This window comes from Sitophilus oryzae, unplaced genomic scaffold, assembly GCF_002938485.1.
Source record: "Sitophilus oryzae breed Bouriz unplaced genomic scaffold, Soryzae_2.0 scaffold_496_pilon_pilon, whole genome shotgun sequence".
Classification (NCBI taxonomy): domain Eukaryota; kingdom Metazoa; phylum Arthropoda; class Insecta; order Coleoptera; family Curculionidae; genus Sitophilus; species Sitophilus oryzae.
The window spans coordinates 1,825,315-1,852,448 of record NW_022147080.1 but is presented as its reverse complement, the minus strand read 5'-3'; the positions used below and the strand labels follow the sequence as shown (position 1 = coordinate 1,852,448).

At 35.4% G+C, this 27,134-nt stretch overlaps 1 protein-coding gene and 1 long non-coding RNA gene across 2 annotated transcripts in view; one reads left to right on the top strand and one right to left on the bottom strand.

Annotated features, from left to right (window-relative positions):
- Window positions 1–27,134, bottom strand: part of LOC115886759 (protein-tyrosine sulfotransferase) — a 250,353-nt gene that overhangs the window by 193,440 nt on the left and 29,779 nt on the right. The window lies entirely within an intron of this gene.
- LOC115886760 lies at window positions 1,092–2,013 on the top strand. The gene is made up of 3 exons (XR_004050941.1): window positions 1,092–1,413; window positions 1,732–1,788; window positions 1,882–2,013. It is a non-coding gene; the product is annotated as an uncharacterized LOC115886760 (long non-coding RNA).

Genomic DNA, 27,134 nt, shown 5'->3' with positions numbered 1-27,134 from the left:
TCACCCGTATTTAAAAATACGGTTTTTCGTCCGTCGCGTCCCTTGTTGTAAGAAGGTTAAGTAATCGTTAACGCCAAGTGCCAAGAGGAGTAAGTTGCGTGTGCAGGGCACATATTCTTTCGGGGATGAATGGCAAGTAGCAAGCGACGAGCGATTCGCTTGATCCTTTTTATCCAGTTGGTATGTCACATTAAAATCGGATTTCAATTTATTTCATTCTAGGATCGCTTGCGTTCGTCGCTTGTACCACAGAACAGATACAAATCAGAAATTTCACTTATGGGATTTCCGTTGTCAAGATTTTATTTTTTATGTTATATGCGCGCAGGCGGCACAAAACCATGCGCAAGGTTTTTGTGAGGTTGCCAAGGTAACCCATAATTCTCAGTACTTGAAAAATGTATTTTTATATTATAATCCCACGGCCACATTTCTTCACTCATTTAGCATTTCTTTCACGAAATAAGTGACGCAAGTATACAAGAATTACCGAATATACATAATTATGAGGAATTTGATATATTTGGAAAATTAAAATATGCCTAAAAATTAACATTATTATTACGAAAAACGCGGCATGGCAACGTCCCTTGAGTGCAGCATTTTGCGACGTAGTACGAAATGTAACAAAAATTTACCTCATTTTCTGCACAAAAAAAGTTAAAAATATTATCATTGAAATATTTAAACCAAAACAATTGAAATTGATTTTAGAATAAATAAAACCAACGGGCATCGTCAGTTTTGCACTCTATTTTGCTTTACTGCTAAATATAAAAAAATTATTATTGCAATGGTAATTAAAGATTCAGGAATTTCTTTGTTAAAATCTGACAACTGACAACGTTGCTCAACATTTCTAACCTAAAAATATGAATGTCATATGAACGGGCGGAAAAGTAAATTAACGGAAAAGTAAATTAAAATAATTTTAATTTACTTTGTGGTGTGTTTGTGATATTTTGTGACTATATTTGTTTGACAATTTTGTTTATAATGGGCCTTCGTTACTGCTGTGTTCCCGGCTGTTTAAGCAATACGGAGACTGATATGGGTCTTAGCTTCTTTTCATTCCCATTGGATCCAAAAGGTACATAAATATTTTTTATCTACACAATAAGGAATGTTTCCTCTAGAATTTTAAACAATCTAGTAAGATTTTTTAGAAATTCTAAAGTTTTTGACAGACTCATGTATGTACAATCATCTATTAAATAACGAAAAATATTTTAATAAATTCTAGATGTTCTGAGTGGGTTAAGAACTGCAACAGGCATGATTTTAGAGCAAAATCACCTATAGATTTGCATAGAGGGTATAGAGTTTGTGGAAAACACTTTCAACCTACCATGTTTGCGGGAATGTCTCAAAGCCGTCTAAAGAAATTTGCTGTTCCAACTTTATTGATGTCAGGTGGGTTCATAAGCATTGTTTTTCATTTTACTTGTAATTTTTTAAAATCATCAGTTGCTTGTTTATCTGCACAATCGATTTATACACTTGCACAAACGAACATTTAAATAAACAAAAATAGTTTATAGATAGGCATTTAGAAAATCCAGTTTCAGTCTGTTCTTGGTGGTTCTGTGTAATATTTTCAATATTTTTATGACAAATACTATATTACTGAAAAACAAAACTTTTGACAATAACATTTAGCTTTCAATTTTGCCTCTTAAAATTGTGTTTGTGTTATGCTCAAAAAAATTAAATAAATATATATTTTTGTAGACAATTCCATGATGGAAGTTGAAGCTACTATTCCTGCTGTTCCTATTACATCTGAAGGTGAGTAAAATACTATTTTTTTAACCTTTTAAACACAATGCAATAGGGTATAGAATTCCAGTTTTCAATAAATATTTTATTTTATGTTTTCAGCGGTTTCAGAATCTACTTCACCAGATGTAATTGCTATTCCATCAACATCCAAGGAAGTTACATCTGAAGGTGAGTAAAATACTATTACCTTTTAAACACAATGCTGAATATAAATCTGAACTGCCATACCGATATAGGGTATAGAATTCCAGTTTTCAATAAATGTTTTTTTTTGGTAGTTTGTTATAATATTTAGAGAAGATCAATATTTCAAATAGATAAATATTTTTTTATTTCTTGTTTGTATAGATTTTTCACAACAGACACCTACATCCCTTAGTGTGGATAGTCCAAGAAAACATGGGTTAAGGTTACAAATTAGAAGTTTGAAAAGAAAGTTGGAATTTCATCCGAAGACTGACAAAACAAATGTTACAAATGAAGACTTTATAGCTTTTTGTAAGGAACACTTCTCTTCGTCAATGGCTAATTTTATTGAACTTTGCTTACAAAATTCCTCAAGGAAATCACATGGATACCGATATACCAACGAATTTAAGCAATTTGCATTAACAATTTATTTTTTAAGTCCAAATGCATATACATTTTTAAGAAAGCCACTTTGCTTACCTTCCAAGAGCACTCTCCATAGGTACTGGGAAATATATTCCAGATTAAATAAATTTGTTTTTGAGGCAATAAAAACTAAAGCTGCATCTATGCAAGATATGGATAAGGACTGTGTGTTATGTATAGATGAGATGTGTTTAAAAAAATTTTTGTTTTATAATCGAGGACGTGACAAAATAATTGGCTTCCATGAGACTTTATCGGAAAAGCAATATGTCCCTGCTAAAAGTGTTTTAGTTCTGATGGCACGAGGTATATTTGCTAATTGGAAGCAGCCAGTTGCTTATTTCTTTGTTGATAAGTGCACAGGTGAGATTTTAAAATCAATTGTATTTGAAACAAAATTTTTATCGATTTTATTTTATATAGATATGTTTCTAAATACGATAGGTTCTTAAATACAGATTTTTTTTAGATATTTTTAATTAGCAAGTAAGTTTAGTTAGATGATATATATTTATCTATTCTTTTAATTTTTCATTTGTATTAATAAATTTTAGGATCATTTACATTTAAGTAATTGTATTAGATTTTGTACCTAATATCACATTGCTAGGATTATATGTATAATTTTTACATATTTATAATAACAAATAAAATGTTATTTTATTTCAGTCAAATTGTTTTTATTATATTCTGTCTACATTTTCAAATGAAGGTTTGTATTGAAAAAAATAAAATTGCTGAATCATAAAATCATGACAGCGTCAAGCTTATAGTGGGACCCTGAAATTTACATAAACAGGGTCCCAAACTGCAGTTAAAAGTCGCTTATTCCTATAAAAAATTCACTACAAATTAGGTTACTGCAGCAAAATCCTTATTACTTATTGCAAATCCTGCATTTTTCCTAGGCCCCTTTACACAAGTACAGTATGATCGAATAAAAACGGCGTCAGCGATGGCTATGAAATGACAATCGATGACATTTCCCATATAAAATGACAGCGATCTTCATTTCATAGCCATCGCTGAGGCCGTTTTTATTCGATCATACGGTATAATACCGTATGATCGAAAAAAAACGGCGTCCAGTTGGCTGGGAAACGACATATATATATATATATATATATATATTCCCATATAAATTTACATATAAAATGACAGCGATCTTCATTTCAAAGCCAACGCTGACGCCGTTCTTTCTCGATCATACGGTATCATACTGCCACAAAACCCACCTTGTCCGAATTATTTTTGTGATTATTCTCTTTGAAAATTAAATATTAATGTTTATTTCTAGAAAAACGAGATACAAAACAATGACTCAACTCAATGAACACTTTTTTTGTAAAATAACGCTTTAAACATTTGAATCAATTGGCATGATTTTTCGTATTATTTTTACACATTATTTATTTTGTCACTACTAAATCTTACTTTTTTCAAATAAATACTGTTAAAAAACGAAATACGCTCCTGTCACGATTCACACGTATCTGAGTTCGACCCTGGCTCGTTTAAAGCCATCAACTAATGATCAGCTGTGCGGCGCGCAGGAGGATGAAATCTGTGCGCGAGGAACGGAATTCTTACAACATACTTGAAAAGCACCGATGTTCAGTGAAATTTCTGATTTGTATCTGTTCTGTGCTTGTACCTCGTCACTTGCAGCGCTCGGTCATAATCGAGCGATGTCGGTTATTTCAATAATCGAATACTCGAGCGAATTTTCGCTCGAGTTCCAAACCATCACTAGTGAGGATGTGGTTATATGGTTGATCAGTTATCGATTGGGGTTGAAATTATTGATTTTCTAATATCGCTATTAAAAAATAGGGGTTGATGGTAGAGGGTGAAAATTTAGGGTTTTATGTATTTTTTAATGTCATATAAAAAAATTAAAATAAAACATTTTGCCCAAAAAATAACCCTTATCACTTAGAGGTATAAAAAATAAACAACCTAGGTATTCCCAGACCTACTAAATATACACATCAAATTTCATCAAAATCGGTTAAGCCGTTTCGGAGGAGTATGGTTACTATGATTTTATATTGTCGTCAATCACGTCGCAAAAATTAATACTTTTGTTTGAAAAAAAGGCATCTATGTAATGTAGTAATAACTATTTTTGCAACATCGCGTAGTTATTAATATGAGTGACAAGATGACGAAAGAATAGTCGTAACTTGGTGTGATATGGTCTAACCCAGTAGTTCCCAAACTTATTTTTCTCGTGGACCACTTTCAAAATTTTACTGGTTTCGGTGGACCCCCTGCTGCTACATTTCTACCACATTCTTAAAGTCGCCAAAAAATAAAAATTGTGTCACTTCTGAGTTCTGTCCCTATATTCCGATATGTAAAATAAAAACGAAAAATGGTACATTTTATATCACTTTATTTATTAAAAGAATAGAATTACAAGAAAAAATATTAAGGTAATATAGGTTCAGGTCATAATTTTAATTAATGGGAAGGATGTATCTGATGGAGTGTCAGCAAACGATCAATGTTTGGCTTTATTTTGTGAGCAATAACCGCAAATCCCCCCGCTCTGTGATGTTTAATTTGCTCCTTTTTTTTGTTAAGAGGTTTGTAACGGCACTAAAACTCCTTTCGACAAGGTATGACGAGGGAAAAGCTATTAAAAATTTCCTTGCGATTTCCCACAGTCCAGGATATTTTTCGGGTATTTCTGCTTGCAGCCAAAATGTTGGGTAGCCTTTTCTAAATTTCACCTTCAGCTCCTCATTAGTGCTTAGCTCGAGCAGCTCCTCTTGTAATACAACATTGGCCACTTCCGTTTCATCAAATGGATTTATGATCCATGGTGGTATATCCATCGTCAGTATATCTTCAAACCTGGTTTTGAAGTCATCATGCAGAGCACTTAAATGTTGACTGTAGGTATGGATATCCTCATCAATACATTCTACCTGCGACAAGTTTGGAAATTGAGAGAATTCGCGCCGACTAATGTTTTGCTTCATAAATTTCAATTTCCCAAGAAAAGCCGAAATTATCCCCTTTGTTTTTATTAAATTCAGGCTGTCCCCTTGTAACTGCAAGTTAATATCATTAAATTTTTTAAACAAATCTGTCAAATACGCAATGTCTGCTTTGAATTTGATCAAGTTTTCTTTTAAATCTGGATCTCTACTTTCTAAGAACTCTAATATGGAATCGAAAACAGAGTAAAATCTCGTTAAGCATGCACCTTTCGACAACCAGCGTACTTCAGTATGTAAGAGCAGTCGTTGGAAGTCTTCATCATTTTCGTCGCACAATTGAGCAAATAAACGCGTATTCAATGCATTGCTTCTGATTTTGTTGACAGCTTTTATTACAAAATGAAGAGATTGGTTCAACCTGTCACTTAAATGTTTTGCCACAAGATGTTGTCGGTGGATTACGCAATGAATAGCTGTAAGTCCTGGTATAATTCTTTTGAGATGACTTATAAACCCACGATATCGCCCGACCATTGCAGGAGCTCCGTCTGTTGCCACTGAAATAATGTTTGTAAATGGGATCGATTTTTCCGTAAAAAAATTACTCAGGACATTAAATATTGATTCGCCTTTAGTGTCAGTCTCCAAAGTTCTGGCAAATAGCAATTCTTCGTGAATTTCTTCCTCAACAATAAATCGGACATATGCCAATAGTAATGCTTCATTACTGGGTAACGTTGACTCGTCCAGTTGTATAGAAAAATGAGTTTTTTGCAGATGATTGCACAAAAAGCTTTCGATATCAGAGCTCATTTCATCAATGCGTCTTTGTACAGTATTGTTACTTAATGGAATTCTTTTTAGTACGTCAAATGGAGATTTGTGCAAAACAGTTTTTAAAACCTCTTCAACAGCGGGTAAAATTAATTGTTCTCCGATAGTGTGCGGTTTTCCAGATTTTGCTATAAGTAATGAGATATTGTAAGATGCCCGCAAGCCATCATCGTTACTTTGAGATGTTGAAGCGAACATACTGTGCATGGTGGGTCTCTTTCCATATTTTTCTTTCAATGTTTGAAAATATTTTAAATCTTTACCTATTTTATCAGTATGACACCTTTTTAGATGATCTTCGAGCTTTGATGGTTTCATAGAGTCATTGCTCAAAACTTTGTTGCATAATAGGCACATGGGCAATTGTTTGTCTGCCTCTGATGGAACAAAACCATATTTCAAATAATCGATACTATATTGTCGACATTTTTTCTTTGCTGTAGCCATGTTTCGTGTCAGTTACCTTACCTGTAAAAAAAAATGTTTTAGTAACCAAGTTTTTTCTGAATATAGGTATCACACCGCAGCCTTTGTCAGCACGCGGAAATAGAATTACGGCTTGTAAAGGGACCAACTAATAAACCGCTGAGACAAATACAGACGTTTTCACAAAACGGTATCAATTTTAAAGTACATAATTTACCACTAATTTTTAATAGTATAAATAAAAATTGGTGTACTCAGTATCGAATACTGATCATATTTGTGTAGGAAAAAATAAAAGTCGAAATCCCAAAATTGTCCATAAAAACGATAACTAACATTTTATTAAATCAATGAGTTCACGCGCTCCGTGTATTTGCGTATTTTTTTGTCTGCGGCTTCATTGTTAAAACGTGACAAACTGGCATCGAAGTCCAAGCCCCGCCCTCTTTTCCCGTCGCCCGCGCACCGCTCGCTCTTTCCGAAAAGGAATAGTTTTGATAAAATAGTTACTTCAAAACCAATTTAAAATGATTATGAAATTACTGTTTTATAAAATTAGTAGTTATTTGCAAGAAAAATTACAAAATTAATTGCTCTGCAATATTGCTTATTCGGCCTTTTTAGAGAGGCAGTGTTTCTCTCGTGAAAAACAATTGAATAAAACGTGCTGTGTTTGTCTTCAAATCGAAAGAGGACAATTAAAATATCTGTAAGTTACTAAGTTACCTATCTATACAGGCCGTTGTGATCAACCGACTAGTACACGTAAACAAAATACTTAAGTACTATAACAAAAAAAAAGGTAGGTTACTTACTTTTCTCCGGCACTAGCAAACACAGATATAAATTTTCTCACAACTTTTTTTCCAAATTCCGCCTTTTTTTTCGAAATTCCGGAAACAAATGAATGCGTTTGCCTTTGGCATCAAGTATTTATAGTGGTGATCAAGTTCATGTCTGAACAAGCATTAAGCATTGTCGGGCGGATAGCGCTTTGCAAGTCTGTACACGAAATTGTACGTAATATCGAATACGCAAGTTTGGACAAGTAACAGTCGCTTGCCTTATTAAAATATTATCTGCTTAGATAGGTACTTAAAACAATGTAGGTAGGCCTTTATAAAAACTATGCTTACATTTTTGCTCTTTACTATCAAAAGCAGATAAATTTTCGTGGACCCCCATTAACATCTTATGGACCCCCATTTTTTGTTCACGCCTACGTAGACCCCCAGCAAGTCTCCCGTGGACCCCTGGGGGTCCACCTGGACCACTTTGGGAATCACTGGTCTAACCGAATAGACGTAGAACTGGATCGCGACGGGATAGTAGGGCGTCTGTCTCTGGCACGATGATTAATATCGAAAATCGGGCAGAATTGTGCATGGCAGGCGGTAGCGGATGCTGGGCTGGCCGCTGTCCAGACTAAGATAAGCGATCTTCCTGATTTGATTATACAGGGCCCAGTTGCATGTAGAATAAGTTTAGATAAAACTAATTATTTTTAATACAAAATATTTATAATTAGCTATATGTTTAAGTTCGATGTAACATGGTCTACTGACATAATTATCAGCCAAAATATATATATTGTTCTCTTGACAGAATACCGGGTGTTTCGCAAAAGTGGCTCACCCCTATATCTTTTTAATTTTCTCAGATAAAAAAACAAGATTTGAAATGTTGGTATATGACATAAATTAGGATTGATTGACATATTTAATTGTTTTCGGTCACTTCCTGTTTCACCGGAAATGACTACAAGTTTTTATTTTTAAATGGCAACCTCGGTATTTATTAACGTTAAGCCCCGTTCTCAGAACTTCGTCGGTCGCCAGCGACACGTCAAATGAACCAATGAGATTTGTACAAAATTCAAACAGCTGTCAATTTTAAATTTAGTACAGCTCTAATTGGTTGTTTGAAATGTCAAAAAATGTCGGGCTTTATCCTTTATTGGGAAAACAAAGCTCGAACTAGAGGAACTATGCTCCCATCCTATCAAGAATCTGCACAAGTTAGTGCAGGGTACAGGAAAACACAATAGGCCTTACAGATGCAGTGTTCTCGATACAGGACAAACCTTAATATTGAGAGAAAAAATATTCGGATCCAAACCAGACTAGAGATAGTTTGACTGAAATGATAATCCACAGGGTTATTTCTGTAACCCTTAAGATAAATCAATAACATTTCCCTACCCTTTGCTTCCCACAATCTCCAGACAAGGGCCGGAGACAAAGCTACCGATTTGTAAATTAATTTAGACATGACAAATAGAGTGTTAATGCCGTTGAAGGTTAGATAGTAATGCCGTTGAAGGCATTAAGGGACAACTGAATGCCAATGTTCTGAAACGAATAGAGTAAATGTAGAAATAAAGGTTACCTACGACTTAACAGCTTTGCATCTTCGCATACGAGGGGGCTAAGTGAACACAACAAGCATTGTTCGTGTATTTAGCGGTATGATTTCGGAAATTATATGTAATTTATTACTAAATTTTATGAAAATTTATAACACTGATGTATAACAGTGTTATAAATTCCAAACAACCTACAACAAATTCCTCAAAATAAAATGGTATTTAAAATAATTACAAAATGCCTGTTTTTTAAAAGTTTTAACATACTTAAAACTATGCATTACCGCACCCATCGTTATAGGAACTTTTTTTATATTTTTTGGATGAAAAATCAATGAGTACTCATTTAAGATTTTGGCAAGTTAATAACATTCAATTTTTTAAAGGTTGCTGTTAGAATTAGGTTAAAACAAATTAATTAAATTGCGTTTATCTCATCAAGAAGATCGAAATCGACAAAATATCAAGCGACATCTTTTAATGAGCATTAAACGGCCTCCACAATTTTGCTATGAAGAGAAAAAAAATCAGTACGGCGCGGCACAGGCATTTTTTAGAAAAATATTCCAGAGATAACCCATATGCACGTCCATGGTGAATATGTCGACACTTTTTCAGCATTAAAATATGTCGCACTTATTGTAACTTTTACCCTAAAAATTTCATTCGAATCGCTTAAAGCACTTTAAAGAGAATTATAATAAATCGAAAAAAGATGAAGAGTTTAACCCCCTGTAGCCACGAAACAAAGCAGAATCGGAACTATGTTAATATGAAAAATAAATCTTATTTTAACGAGAGGAATATCCCCACGAAAGATGATACATGTTTTTTGAAACACCCTGTATATTATACGTATGTAGGTATAATGTGGAGCGCATCTACTTCAATATACGTTAGTGAAGTTTATAGTTAAGTTACGGAAATGCAAATGCGGTCCGCATCGAATGGACAGACCTTATTTCCGGTTTGGAATAACGTTTTCCTTCGGGACAGGACAGGACTCAGTGTGAAGAACGATGCATGTTTCGTATGAAACTGGCAGGAAAGAACACACCGTCCGGTTGCAATCTTCGCAGACAGCCAGGCCGCGCACTCGGTTCCACGAAGGTCAATTCTAGACTAGTGTGAGATTGTGTGCGTACTCTAAATACACTGGAAAAGCATAGCAATGTTACGTTAGCTTCGGTACAACAGCATGAGGATCACAAAGGTAACGAAAAGGCAAATGAAATGGCCAAACATGGCTCTTTCAATACCATTCATAACCAGCCCATAACCCGTCTGCGGTGCTGCAAATAAAGTTTCAAGAATAGCAACAATACAGGTGGCCAACAAATGTCTTAGTCTACAAGAGCTAGCAACGTTTTCGAGAAAGTATTTTAAGAGAAAGCTCTTTAATATATTATCTTTTGCTATGCTCTAATTTTGTTTTCGTTTATATTTTGATAGTAAAGTATTAAATAGTTGTTTTTTTTTAATCACCAAAATTATTAAATATTTTACTATTAGAATATAAACAAAAATATAATAAAAAAAGTTTACCCCGAGCCGGTATTGAACTCTGGGCTTCTCGCTTTATAGGCTGAACGTTTTCGGGTAGCGCTATGGAGACTTATTCGATTTATATTGAATACTAGTATTTAGGTTAGGTTAGGTTGCTGGGGTTTGGGATCATGTCTGATCCCTCAGTCGGAGGCCTTGGGTCCATTGCGATACCCCTGTATTGTTGTACCAAACCTTCCTCTCATTCTTTCTTTACGTTAAAGCACTTCCAGCTCTTTGCAAAGTTCCCGATGTCGCTGATGTTGGCTTCTGCTGCTTCCTCTAGTCCCTCCAAAAAACCTTGCCCTAAAGTTTTAAAGCGTCGGTATTCCAGTGCCGGACAGTGGCACAGCAGGTGATCTATGGTTTCTTCTTCATATACGCATTCTCTACAGTAGTCGTTGTTGGAGACTTTCCATCTCACGAGGTTTACCCCCGTAGGACAGTTTCCAGTGACAACACCTACAATTATGCGTACTAGGTCCTTTTTGTGCCCTAGTAGTTGTTTTGTCTTTTTGCTATCTACCACAGGCCATAGTCTTCGAGCTAGCTGTAGCGCAGTCCTCACGGTGTTGCCACGTCTCTTGCTGCTTGGTCTTGATGGCAGTTCCTATAGCTTCTTTTAGTGTGTTGATCGTCACAAGTGGTGGGTCATTGGCCTCGTCTTTGGCGAGTCTATCTGCTTCCTGATTGCCCACCAAATTGCTGTGGCCTGGCACCCGGCATAGAGTAGCTCCGCCCTGACGCAGCCAAGAGAGTGCTTCTCGGCATTCCATCACAGTTTTCAATCTCACTGATTGCATAGTGATGCTTCTTAAAGCGGCGATTTCTCCAGGGGAAATTGGAGACGGGCGGTGCGTGCGGCCGTCAAGTCCTTAGAGCCAGAACCAAAGCCACTACACTTCGTACGCGACGTACGGACTTAGACGACGACGACTGCATGGTGATGCTTCTTAAAGGTGCGATTTCCTAGCAACGCCGACGTCTGGCGTCTGTGTCTCGCCGCACACTGGTTCGTTTTTATGAACATACGTGGCTAAAACCTGTATTTATTATATAAATGAATAGTAATGTATTACTTTATAGGGAAACAAACCAGGGCCGCGGACGCCAGACGTCGCGCGTCGTTAGGAAATCGGACCTTAAAGCGCTCAAGCTGTCAGAGTATATCATTATTGTATATATACCCCTATTGGTCTATCAGCAATTTTCTCTCGTATACAACTAGCCGCTTCTTTTATGGCGTAAACCTCTGCTTGTAGAACATTACAGCCATCCGATAGCCTTAAAGATCGCCGCGCGTCGGATGTCAAGTTCCTCTGAGAAGATGCCTATACCTGTGCCTCCTGAATGTACGGAAGCATCTGTGTAGACTGCTATCTCTTGAGTGTTCATTACTGGGTTGCTTTCCCATTCTTCTCTTGTCGGGATGCGAATCCTTATCTATTCTCCAAAATCATGTTTGGTGAACATATAGTCCGCTTTCTGGTGTAGCAGATATGGACTCGTGTTGGCCATGATTTTCCCTATCACTGGCAATATCCTCGAGTGACCGTGGTTGGTCTGGTTCCACAGATTCGATAGGTCAAGCTGACCTACAAGCTGACAAATAGGTAGAGCTAATGGAATTGACGGACGCGGCCATGTGCAGGTTTTGTCAATCTAAATAAGAAACGACAGAACACACTTTATGTCAGTGCGGCAGCCTGTCAAATATGCGGTTTTTGTACAGGTCGTTGACAAAGCGCTACATGAAGGGTTCAAGTCTCCAAGTTGATAGATTTTTAAAAAGAATAGGACTGGAAAATGTTACTTTTAGATATCTAAAGAGGACAACAATAGATCTGAAAAAGTCGCAGTGGTGGCGTATTCTAATCTAATTTATCTAAATCGATAAATAATATTGATGTTAAAGAAAATATCGTGCTCAGCTCTAGCGAGAACTATATTAAACAACTAACGGACAATAGATATCTAGTTCTTTTTTTTTCAATAGTTCAAAGCCAGTGGCGGGCACCCCACAGCGCTTTGACGCGAGGCATTGTTTAAACTCGGACTTTCCGAAATGTGCGGCAAGTTGTGAGCAGTGGTGCCAAGCAACTATTCCAAGTTGCGGAGGTTGTGCAGGATGCATAACGGAAGGTCTAATTAATGGAATATTTTGGGACGACGCTTCCTGTGATGGAAAAGGGAGGGATATTGTGAGCCCTGGCTATTGTCGGGGCTCGAATTTTCGGCATACTTTCCTATGATTTATAATAGAGAATATAAAGTTGTAAAATGTTCGGGAATTTATTTTTGGATAATGTTCTCGGAGAATAAACGAACAAAAACGAGCGTAAAATGTCGAGAATTTATAATTATAATTATTAGCTCAAAAAAATATAGGCTGAAAAATCAATCCGTTGCTTTTTAGGGTTTCATACCTCAAAAGGAAAAAACGGAACCTTTATAGGATCATTTTGTTGTCCGCCCGTCTGTCTGTCAAGACCTTTTATCTCGGAAACGCATGGAGGTATCGAGTTGAAATTAAAATCATATACTCAGGTCTACAGTACTTTGAACTTCTAAGTTAACGTAAAAAAGATACGGCCGTTTATGCTGTAAAAAATGTAATTTCGACAATCTCAGGGAATCAAAATATTTTCCGTTGACATAGAACTATGAAATTTAGTAAGTAGTACTAAATTTCATAGTTCTAGTCTTATCAGCAGCTCTAGGTACAACTGGTGCAAGGAACAATACAGCGCAAGTAGCCACCAATCGACTAAATAAAAAAGAATCTGGCCGTTGAGGGAGCCATAAGATTAAGGTAATTCAATCTGTGGTACCAGACCAACTACGGTCACTCGAGGATATTGCCAATGATAGAGAAAATCATTGCGAACACGAGTCCACATCTGCTAGACCAGAAAACGGACTATATGCTCACCAAACATGATTTTGAGGAAAATATAAGGATTCGCATCTCGACAAGAGAAGAATGGGAAAGCAACCGAGTAATGAACACTCAAGAGATAGCAGTCTACATTTTTTTCCAATAACAAGGGGCCATCCTCTGCCGGAAACACTGCAACCTGTGAGGCCTATTGTGTTTGTCCCCTTTCTATATCTGCACCCATTCACTTATCCCTGTGCCCTGCACTAATTTATATAGGTCCTTCATAGGATGGGAGCATAGTTCCTCCGGTTCTAGCGTAGCTTTCCCAAATAAAAGTCTCGCAGTGACATATTATGTGTTCCGCTGTTTCAGGATCTTTATCGCAGAGTCTGCAGCAAAGACTTCCTTGATACAGGCTGAGCTTGTTCAGGTAACACTTGACAGCCATGTGTCCTGTCAAGAGGCCTGTTTTAATCCAAACTTTATTCCTGCTAAGCATTAGCAATTCTCTTGCAGTTTTAGAGCTAGATCCTTGGATAAAGGCCTTCATGTGCCTGTTTCTCGAGTGGACATTCTGCTTTTCCCTCATCCAGAGTTTTAGTGCACTACGGGCTATACATTTGGGTATTCCCAGTACTGGCTCTGGACTCTGGACTAAAATAGGATGCCGATGACCCCTGCCTAGGTAGCTCATCGGCTCTTTTGTTGCCTTGGATGCCGCTGTGGCCCGGCACCAAGGATAATGTAATTCTGGATCTAGCAGTCTACATAGTTGCTTTAGTAACTTCAGGAGACACAGGTATAGGTATCCTTTCAGAGGAACTAGACATCCGACGATCTTTAAGGCTATCGGATGGTTGTAATGTTCTACAAGCAGAGGTTTACGCTATAAAGGAATCGGACAGTTGTATACGAAGGAAAATCCCTGATAGATCAATAGGAGATATCGTGATATACTCTGACAGCTTGGGCGCTTTAAGGTCCGATCTCCTAACGACCTGCGACGTCTGGCGTCCGCGGCCCTGATTTGTTTTCCTATAAAGTAATACATTACTATTCATTGATATAATAAATACAGGTTTTAGCCACGTATGTTCATAAAAACGAACCAGTGTGCGGCGAGACGCGGACGCCAGACGTCGGCGTCGCTAGGAAATCGCACCTTTAAGAAGCATCACCATGCAATCGTCGTCGTCTAAGTCCGTACGTGGCGTACGAAGTGTAGTGGCTTTGGTTCTGGCTCTAAGGACTTGACGGCCGCATGCACCGCCCGTCTCCAATTTTCCTTGTTTTCTGTCCTTCGAACGGCTCCCTCCAGGTTGGTATTCATAAGTTTTTCAACCATGTCCACCCACCTGGTTGGTGATCTGCCTCGGCGACGGGATCCTGCAAGTCTTCCTTGTACTACCAGTCTCTCCATGTGCACGCTCCTGTTGACATGGCCGAAGAAGGAAAGTATACGTTTATACAGCGCTGGAAAGCCTTTGTGGTAATTGGATTTCATTAAGGACCGACACATTGGTGCGATGTACTGTCCATGGCATTCGCAACATCCTCCTCCAGCACCACATCTCGAACGCGTCAATGCGTCGTCTGTCGGCTGCTAACAATGCCATGCGATCAGTCAGATCGTAAACCGTGATGGACTGCCGAGAAGCATTGTCCTGGCTGCGTCAAGGCGAGGGCCACTCTGTGCTGGGTGCCAGGCCACAACAATGTGGATTAACCATTTTCTAACAAGCAAAATTTTTTATGAAGAATGCATTTTTCTCATACAGTTAATAAAAAAATATTTTCCTCTTGTAAAGACAATCCGGGGACATATTGTTGTATACCCATTAACTACAACAAAAAATTAAATAATTCAACATTTATTACACTAAAAGTTGAAAAATCCATTACTCTATTCCTTGGAATGGTCAGGTTTTTTAGCATTACACACTTTTAATATATGGTAAAAGCATCGGAGAAATGCTCTTTCTGTAAAAACATCGAAGAGTAACGCGGATAACGATCCTGCCATCGCAGTAAACACTATGTTAATTCCTAATGCATTAGCAGCGCACACAGACATCCCAGTCGTTTCTTTCAATTTCATTCTGTTTTCGTTTTAAATGCGCCTTTTTTCCGAGCCATAGAACAACCTCGGCGATAATACCAAACCGCTAACTCTCTCTCCACTTCGTATTGTTCTGTTTTCCCCATTCAATTTCACGAACTATTTCACTTAATCTCACAATGGTCTCTCTGCACCAACGTCGAAAATCGTCGGTGTTTATTCGGGGATATGTTAAATGTGTTATTTCGGGTTTTATAAAGCTGGTTTTACGGTACTTTTCTGTTAAAATATACAGTACGTTCTAAATAATTGGGAACATAAAGGAGAAAAGTATGATGAATGATCATTCAATTCAATCGGTTTTTTTGCAAATCAATTTTTGTGGAAACAGTTAAAGGTTTCTTAACTTTTTCACTAATTAAAAAGTACTACCACTAATTTTAACGTTCTGAATGCCTTACATTGAAGTTAGAGAAACAAACCTCTATGCTACTCGAAACCACTAATTTTGAGGTTCTGAATGACTCTTTCATTCAGAACCTCGCAATTAGTGGAATAAATTAGTGATTTCAATTAGCGTAGAAGTTTGTTCCTTTAATTTCAATGTAATCATTCAGAACGTCAAAATTAGTAGTAGACATATTCAATTAATAGAAAAAATTGTCAAACTTTTAACTTTTCCACTAATTACACATTAAAATTCGCGAGAAATGTCATTTTGGCCTTTGATTATCTTCCTTCAAGAGAAATCGTGGTTAGAAATCAAAAGTTGATTATTTTATACGCCAAATATTAGGCTTTCTCTATGGATTTTTTTTTATTTTTAGAATTTAGAATGAGGTGGAGGGGGGTTAATCACTTCGACCTTACAGATCCATTGTGTCCCCCTTTCTTGAATCATAACTCATCATACAGTCCCAGGGCTTTGACAAAAGCCAGTATCTGGGACGGTTTTATAGAGGGTAGTTCTCCAGCTCCAATATCATTCGTACCAAAATTCATGGCACGAATATCTCTCTATGGATACAACTGGCTAACGCAGACTGTTGCTATAGTCTATAAAATGAATAACTTTGAATTTTGACCGTTATTTTTTACCAACATGGCAAATATAAAATCCCTCTATCAAAACAGTTATTGATATTCTTTAAATTGAGTGCCTGAACGAATCAGATAGGTAACTCTTTTTACTTTCGTGAAGTAGAAAAGGAAAATAATAAAACAAGTGACAGTTCTTCCTCTTCTTGCAAAAATCAACACGAAATGACATAATTGTCAAAAGTAAAATGTCATCAGCTTTTGACATTTATAAATATCAGACCAATGCGTGCCAATGCCGTCTCTAATAGAACAGCCTCGGAGCGAGGTTTATGACGTCACGTTAGTTAGATACTACGGATTAATAAATATGTTGTAGAATACATGAAAAACATAATTAATTCTCGTACTTTTGGTTTGTATTTTAAAAACGATATAGTTTACATGAAATATGCATAATATACAGTTAATAAATACAAAGGGAAATTAAAACAGCTTTCGTTGCACGTCATCAATGACATCATGCGTCTTCTTATGGAGTTTGCTGGTGGTCGTATTGTGATGTGCAATCAAAGTTATTTTAATTTCCCCATATAATACCTATTTATAGTAATAAATACTTTGGCAAATAAACTATGAACCATACAAATGCAGCAAATGTTTTACAATATACAAATAATGAATAGGTACATAAGATAATGGGTAAAATGTAAAAAATATTTTAAATTTGGGGGTTTGAAAGTCGATCTAATTTAACAAAAAACATTCAATATCTACTAATAGTGATGTATTATTATTTACATTCACAAAATTTATATGCATATTTTGCAACTATCAATGTTCGAAAAATTATATTTGTTGAAATAAGTGGAAGGGGTTGAAATAAACTACCCCTATCATTCGTGTTAACGAAATTTAAAGAAAAATATTATCAAACACATGCAAAAAAAATAATTTGGATAGTTTTGTTTCTTTAGAAACTTTTTTATCTCTTATGTTTTTTTGATAAAACTCACCGATTTGAAATTAAAAAATAAAATGTAAGCATTACATGTCAGGACAAAAAACATTTTTAGATAAAGAATCTAGTGGGCTGCTGTAATTTTTTTAGGAAAAAATCTAGTCGGCCGCTGTCACTTTTTAGGATGTTTCAAATATTTTATTTGACATTACTCTACTGCAATACGTTATTATCTTACGATCAATTAATTATTCCGAAGCTTTTTTATGATCTATTTAATTGCTCCTGGCAAAAGACGTTGTGTTTTTATTTGAGTTGCAATGTTTAAACATTATTTTTTTAACGATATTATTTTGTACTTTCATGAATTAAAATACAGAATTAAAAATTGTTTTAGTAAATAATTTTTAAGAGGTTATCGTTCAGAAGAAAATGTAACGATATTAATACGAAATAAAACTGTTTGACAGTATCCCACTAGATTCTTCATATAATTTTTTTTTGTCCTGACATGGCTTTACATTTCATTTTTTAATTTCAAATCGGTGTTTTATCAAAAAAACACAAAAGATAAAAAAGTGTCTAAACAAACTAAACTATCCAAATTAATTTTTTTGCATGTGTTTGATAAGATTTTTCTTTAAATTTCGTTAACAAGAATGATAGGGGTAGTTTATTTCAACCCCTTCCACTCATTTTAAAAAAGTGAAAAAATTACCAGAAAGTGTGTTTTCATAACAGTAATGCTTCCATAAAATTTCATTAGTCTATCTCTTTTCGTTTTCAAGATAAAAATTAAAAACATTATTTTTCCGCCATTTTTGTACCGCGATATCTCCCTAATGGTTGACTTTTGACCAAACATTTATGAAGCAAACTACCCTTTATTTTGAACAAGGAATCACCCCCTGAAGTTTTTCGCATTTGTTTTGAAACACCCTGTATATTTATTAATTAATACATATTTATTAATCCGTAGTATCTAACTAGCGTGACGTCATAAATCTCGCTCCGAGGCTGTTCTATTAGAGACGACATTGCGTCAGCATGGCCGCAAGTTGCTAACCTAATAAAATTAACACTAGAAAAGCCCGCGGGAACTGTCAAATTCAAAGTTATTCGTTTCACAGACTATAGGATATTCTATTAATATTAATTGCGTTTTTTAAATATTGTGAATGATCGTATACTAGAAAGTATAAAGTGTAATTGAAACCACTAATTTATTCCACTAATTGCGAGGTTCTGAATGGAGCTTTAATTTACGATCATTCACAATGTCTAAAAAACACAATTAAAATTAATAGAATATCCTAGCAACAGCTTGCGGTAGTCAGTTGTATCCATAGAGGAAGCCTAATATTTAGCTTATAAAACATTCAACTTTTGATTTCTAACCACATTTTCACTTGACGGTTGGTAATAATCAAAAGCCAAAATTACATTCTTCGCAAATTTTGAAGTATAATTAGTGGAAAAGTCAAAAGTTTGTTAACTTTCTCTATATTCAATATATCTAGGTCCCGTAATCTTAACAGGATTGCTGGTCTGACTTGAGATGATTAATGCTGACAAAAGGGACACGATGTGGCGTTCCCTTGGGACTCAAATAGTCCCGCGTGTTCGGATTAAGATCGCCCGATATAATCCAGATGCAATTATGCCGGGTAATTAAACACGGGCCTAAACGTATTCAAATTAGTTTATTGTTTAACCTGGAACGCTTCGATGCGATGCATACTGAACAGGGCCCTTCTGCTTGTCTACCCGTCCTGATTGAAGGTTAAAATGTCAGGTTATTTCAGTCGAATTGAGCTGAACTGTAGATAGAAAAAACCAAACCATGTCCACTCACAAACGACAAACATGTCCATTTGGTGACTTTTTATGACTTAAGCTGGATTTTCATGCATCCGTTATACACTGATACGTTGCGTTGGTCCGACGGTGCTCTGATTGGTCATAGCGTTTTAGCGCCACTTTTCATCCGTAAATATTTTACTTCAGCCCGTCAACGGACCCGTTCATACGATAACGGACGTTTTGACACTTTTTTGACAAGTTTAATCTAACCTTAATAAAAATATAAGTAAAATAATTTAAAAACTGCGTTATTTTCTAACCAATCAAAGTCTTTAAATTCTACCAATAAAATTAATATCGTATCAACGTATCGTCGGAGAACGGGTGCATGAAAATGAAGCATTACTGGCTGACCTGGCAAACGAATTGAAGTAAAGAGTGAGACCAAAGACATTTAAATAATCATTAAATTAATAATTTATTAGAACAGTTTCATAGACATTCCCTGCTACAATTTTTTTTCTGTCCTAGCCACTAAATATCTTTTATATTTCTTTTGGTAAATTATTGGGAAAGATTGAGAAGGCTTTCGACTTTTGAAGCGAAAGCAAGAGTATATAATGATACAGAAAACAATCCCAGAGTCCCCAGTTGGTAAAGGAGTACAACAGGGAGACACGATATCCCCAAAGATGTTTACAGCAAGAAGAAAGCCGAAGATGGGACTATGGTATTCATTTTTTTGTGCAAACCTGTTTATTTCTATTTTAAAGCGGTTCAAACCTGTTTATTCTTGTTTATTAGCCTATTTTACATGTTTTTAGCTGATGACGTCACTCCTCCACCTCCTCCACATTGTGGAAGATGCAGAATCGGCCATCTCCCACTACTCACTTGAACTGCTTCTTCAGCTTTTTTTGATATTTCCATCATTTTAATGCAAACGTACTCGAACGTGTGCCGAATTCGTGCAAAATGCGTTTTTTGACAAAAAACTGAACTGGACTGACAACAACCGTCAATTTATAAACAGGTCCTATAATACAATAGTAACCTGACAACAAATAAAGTTACCAGCAGTGTTAATACAAATATACCGAAAGATTAATAATTGCAACATTTATGTAGTTTTAAAATGGGACAAAATACTCTAAATTCGGTAAGAAATAAGATTATTTATATACCACAGGAATTTTAAAGTGTTAATAACCTCGACAGAAACTTTGCCCACGGTAAGTCACACCCTTATAATTCCCTTGAAACATGAATAACTACAATTTATACAAGGCGTTTCAAAAAACATGTCCATCTCTCATGGGGAGATTCCTCACGTAAAAATAAGATTTATTTTTCATATCAACATTGCCACACCCTTTCTTATTCGAAGTTCATTAAAACACAAAGTTTACTTAATCTGAATGAGTTACATAGAGGCCACTAGCTTTTTAATTTTAACAGCCGGGTGGTCGGGGTTCAAAGATATTAATAAAAGGGCGCCACGACATTATACTCTATGAACTCGGCATAAAAGATGTTACTATTAAGTAGACTTCAACACTAACCTCGAACTGTTGAGTGCAACTACTATGAACTTCAAATATTACTATAATTCGTTAAACTTAAGTGACTCTAACTTAACTATGAGACCAGACTGTAAATAATACTACTAAAAATATTTAAGCAATTTATTAAAATATCAAAAAGTTTATATTTAAAGAAATGAAATTGAAGTTAAATGAAATGTAAAGTTAAATGAAATTTAAATCAATAAGTACTAAATCTATGACGTCAAACCCCCTTATCTAACTTAATACTAGATACAAACAGGGTGGTTTACATAAAGCAAATCTAAATCTAAACAGTCTTACTCTAATCGATGTACAATCCTGAAACAACTCGGAAGTTCCTCCGACTGAGCTACGGTGTATAGCTACAGGGTGGCTACGGCGGTGCACAGCAGCTCGGTGTACTGTCACTGGAGCCCACGGATGTCAGCAGATGTACGGATGCCGGCCAGGTGTAGGACTTCAAAAGGTGAACATAAAAAACCCTAAATAATATTGGTTGTCTTAGAAAAGTGCCTCAATTATAGAACAAGGACTAGCACAACGTGTAGGAGTTAATAAAGGTAATAAAGAAGGACTAATCAAATCTGAACTTTACCTCAACGAGGGTTTATGATGTCCAACGGGTAACTCTACACACGGGCAACAGGAACGGATGGAATTCTGGATTGTTCTGTGCTGTACGGTCTGGATCGGTCTTCTTGCTCTACAATTACGAACAACCAAATAAGACTTAAGAAAGATAACACTCAACTAATCTTTCTACACCACGTGGGCGTGGAAAAGTCGAAAACCAGACAACAATATGAACAAAAATCAGTTGAGCATTGACTTAGACTAGGCAGAAGAATTATAGCATACCTTGGAACTATCGGGGACTTCTTGGGCACGTGGAATCGGAATATCGGTCGGAAAAATTTGGCTATTTAATCCCTTACGGAAATTGGTCGGTGGTCCATACAAATCAACAAAATCCAACCACGTCTCTAACCAAATGTGTTTCGGAAGCCTTAATCCTTCTCTGGGAAGACCTGCTATTCACCCACAGGGAATGCTTCACGAAACGGCAGCCAGTTCTTCACGACGACACTCTTCAGCCGGGGAGTACACAAGAAGTGATGCAAGGATTCGATTTCCTTCACAAAATCAGATTTCAACCGGAAATCTCCCTCCAGGATATATATAGAGAACTATATATCTCGACTAGTCCAACTCACAAAAAGGCATAAATAAAAAACGACGTTCTAGAATATTTTTCATTGTCATATTTCGTATCCGGTCAATGAACGAACTTATTCACAAATTCCCACCATTAAATGAACGAATTGCACACTGCGATCCACATCAAAAATAACCAATTTAACTACGAAATTTTATCTGATAATTATAAAATTTCAATAACCAAAACAAAGGATAAATAAATCCAAAAACATCTGATTTGATCTGACAGTGACAAGGGACAAGTGATGACCAAAGATTTAGAGAGATGGACAAAAATTCTAATGCTGGGCGGCATCCAGTGATAATATTCTGTGGCTCTATAGCGCGGTGTATATCGGGTTGCATAATTGTAAAATTTAAATAAAATAATATTTAACAATAAAATTATAGTAAACATGATGCAAAAATAATAGCTATTTGCGATATTTTATGAGCTAGCACACAGAGGTCGTTGCGAGGAAATTTGACTGTTACAACATAGGTCCGATTCTGCTTTGTTTCGTAGCTACAGGGTGTTAAAATCTTAATAATCTTTCGATTTATTATAATTTTCTTCCAAGTACTTTTTGTGATTCGAATGAAATTTTGAGGGTAAAAGTTATTTTAAGTGCTACATATTTTATTGCTAAAAAAGTGTCGATAAATTCATCAGAGACGTGCATATGGGTGATCAATGAAATATTAAAAAAAAAATATGTGCGCCACTGACTTTTTTTCTTTTGATATCAAAATTGTGTAGGCCATTTAATGCCAATTAAAACTTATTTCTTGATATTTTGTCGAATTCGGCCTCCTTGATGAGATAAACGCAATTTTATTAATCTCAATTAATAAAATTAAAATTAAAATAAAATTAATAAATTATATATTTAACCTAATTTATTATTAAATACTAGTTGAAGCCTGGCGCATTCGCCACGACATCAGAAAAAAAATACTTTTTATTATTTTTTTAATCAAATGAAAAACAAAAAATCCGGCGACGACAGTTTTTAGAAGAGCCAATTATCTATCTTTTAGTAAAAAAAGCAACTTTCTAGAGCAAGTCGTTACTTCAGTAGAGACGACACAGATAAACATTAGCATTTTATATATAGGGAAATTAAAATAACTTTGGTTGCACATCATAATACGACCACCAGCAAACTCCATAAGACGACGCATGGTGTCATTGATGACGTGCAACGAAAGCTGTTTTAATTTCCCTTTGTATTTATTAACTGTATATTATGCATATTTCATGTAAACTATATCGTTTTTAAAATACAAACCAAAAGTACGAGAATTAATTATGTTTTCGGATGTATTCTACAACATATTTATTAATCCGTAGTATCTAACTAACGTGACGTCATAAATCTCGCTCCGAGGCTGTTCTATTAGAGACGGCATTAGAGAGCATTAGCATTATTAGAGAGTGCACCGAAAGTTGTTTTAATTTCCCTTTATGTAGATTATTACTATTAGTCCAACCGACAGCAATTTCAAATAACAAAATAATGGTATTTAAGTTAATTATAAAAAACCTAATTTTAAAAACTTTTATCATCCTGTAACATTAAAACTATGCATTTCCATACCCACGTCTATAGGGACTTTTTTTCATATTTTTTGATGAGAAATAAATGAGTACACTTATTTAAAACGTTCGCAAGTTAATGATATTAACATTTTTTACAAGTTGCTAATAGACTTGGATCAAGGCAAATTAATAAAATTGCGTTTATCTCATCAAGGAAGCTGAAATCGACAAAATATCAAGAGACAACTTTTAATCGGCATTAAACTGTTTACACTATTTCGCTAACGGGAGAAAAAAAGTCAGTGGGGTACATGATTTTTTTAGAAAAATATTCCAGTGATAACACATATGCACGTCCCTGGTGAATATGTCGACACTTTGTTAGCTTTCAAATATGTCGCATTTATAGTAACATTTACTCTAAAAATTTCATTCGAAACGCTAAAAGTGTTTGGGAGAAAAGTATAATAAATCGAAAAATATTAAGACTTTAACATCTTGTAGCTACGATACAAAGCAGAATCGGACCTATCTATGCTGATATCAAAAATAAATCTTATTTTTACGTGAGGAATCTCCCCACGAGAAATAGCACATGTTTTTTGAAACACACTGTATAAGGGAACTCCAACTACCTCTTTCTATTTTTAAATTACATTATTCTAGGGAGTCATATGCTGATAAAGATCAGTGAACTGATCCCGAAAAACGACATAAAGAAATGATGAACGAGCGAAGCTAAAAGAAACATAAAAGCTAACATTTTCGCTGATCATCTTCGTTAAATTCGAACGAAATTCGTGGGGTCCTGTTTCGCCGAGGAGGAAAAAATGTAATTTTCCTGGAAAATCCCGAAAAAAGTCTGGAAATAAAGGAGGGAAATGATCGAGTTTGGCATTGGCAAAGGAAACGGGGCAGATATCGCTCCGTTATGCCCAATTAGGCGCTAATTTAGCTTTTAGACTCGCTCTAAACGAGTTTGATGTGAACCGATGCGGCCTCAGTGACTCGAATACGAATCGAAGGCAACAGCCTTTCAAAAGACCATTTTTATTTCTTTTTTCTTTGTATCTTAACAGGGTTCGATTGTTCAAAATGTTTGAAATTGAAATTTATATACCGTATGATCAAAAACGTCTAGAGTATGTCCCCGGAGTGTCTTTAGAAGACGAAAATATACATATAGTATATTATTATGAATTCAATATTGTTTTTAACTGAGAAAGATTCATGATTAGGTAAATTTGGGAGTTCGAAAAAAAGGGAGTTGGTTTGGTTTGGTTTGACTGTAGTAAAAAAGTTAGTGTAATAAAAAAGTTTTTAGGTAAATTTGGGAGTTCCAAAATTTACCTAATCATGAACCCTCTTTCTCACTTAAAACAATATTGAATTCATTAACAAAATTAAAAATATAACATTGCATGAAGGTGAAATTTTGGTCTCCTTTGATGTATCTTCGTTGTTCCTAAGTGTTTCAATTCCACATACTTTAGGCTACTTGACGGAATTACTGAACGCAATTTGCGCTTATTGAGTTTACATCGTTATGTATAAACCAAATTGTTTTCAATTTAATAACAACTTTTTTGAACAGGGGGAAAGTACGGTAATGGGTAATCCATTGTCTCTCTTTTTTGACTGATTTATTCATAAGCAGGTTTGAAGTGGAGGCTAAGAATCAGTTTGAGTATTTTCCAAGAGTATAGTTTAGGTTTGGTTTGGATGATATTTTTGCTGTTTTTGACACACATTCAGACACCATAGATAATTTTATTTCTAAGTTAAATAATCGTTTTTCTTCCATTAAATTTACACATGAAATTGAGAACGATAAATTACCATTTCTAGATGTATTGGTTATTAGAAATACTAATAATTGCCTGAAATTTGATATCTACAGGAAAAATACCACTACACGCAGATATATTCCTAATGAATCATCAGCGTTGAACATAAGATGGCTAGTTTAAATTTCTTAGTTCATAGATTACTTAGGAATGAAACTGAGTGTAATGGATATTCTCCGTCACTACATAGATGATAAAATAATTGGAAAACGTAGGTATAAGTTTTTGCTTTCTGAACATTTGACTTTTTAACTGGAGAAAGATACGTCAAAATATTTTTCAATAGCGTTTGATAGAGAGTTATCCCGTAGTCTAAAAAAAAATTTAAGAATTCCAATTATAAACTTGGGTATAGTGCTAATAATAAATTACAACAATTATTAGGTAATCCTAAGGATAAAACACCTTCACTGGAAAGGTCGGGTATTTATGAAATTTCTTGTAAAGATTGTAATCAGAAATATGTTGGGCAAACTAGAAGATCAATATTAACTAGATTTAAAGAACATTTAGCTCAGATGATTATGGTAGACCGGATACATTTTGTGTTGCTGAACATATTGTTGATAAAGAACATTGTATAGATCTTAATAATTTAAAATTAATTAAACAAGTCTCAAATTACAGGCAATTAGATGCATATCAAAGCATCAAAATTAATAAATGTAAAGATATGAACAGAAACAACGGTCCAATTCCTTCCAGTTCGCTGTTCCTACTACTCTAGTTGCGGAAATTTAATTTGTTACGCTCGGTAGGCTCTGACTCGGTTGGCTATATCTTGCCACGCCCACTCGGTGTCCACTGAGCGAGTATAGAAACGCCCAAATTGTAGATATTAATTTAGTCTTAATCATCTACTGATGGTTAGCGAAACGCGCGTCCAGTGTAAAAGTAAAAGTGTTTTGGTGTATTGTGGTGATTTACAGTTTTATTTTGATATTAAAGGACCACAAAATTTATTTAGTTCAATGCTACGGAAAGGGTGATAGTAGTTATCGGAAAATGTGATACTTTAATAACAGTAAAAATATGGCAAAAATTAATAAACTATAAAAATGTATAGGCTTGGTTCATTACCCGCCGATGCTGCCACCATCGGAGAATATCGTAAACAACTGGTATACCGGGTGCGTCTCAAAAGTGGCTCACCCCTATAACTTTTAATAATTTTATTTTTTCAGACAAAAAATCGAGATTTGGTATGTTAGTATATGACGTAAATTAGGATTGACTGACGTAATCAATTGTTTTCGGTCACTTCCTGTTTCACCGGAAATGACTACAACATTTGATTTTTAAATGGCACCCTCGGTATTTTGTCGAAATATTTTTTTTTTGCGGCATAAACGGTGGTAATTTTTTTACGTTAATTTAGTTTGATTTTTTTGAGTTTCAAGGGACTGTAGATTTGAGAATATCTTTGAATAAGAAGACTAAGGAAGGAGCATAATGCTATCCATGTATCCATGCACGGTGGGCGGAAAAAGCGCCATAAAAGCACTCTAGGGTGGGGATCCTTGACAGTTCTGTTTGACGATTCATTTGACACATTTGAATTTGATTTGAAATTTTGTGGATTTGTCAGTCTTTACGGAGCTTATTTTATGTTATTTATTATTTATTCTACTACTGATAGTTGTATAAAGGTAGTAAATCTAGATGGAAATTGTGGCAGAACTTAAATTAACAGTGACACTATCGCGATTTATCGAAAAA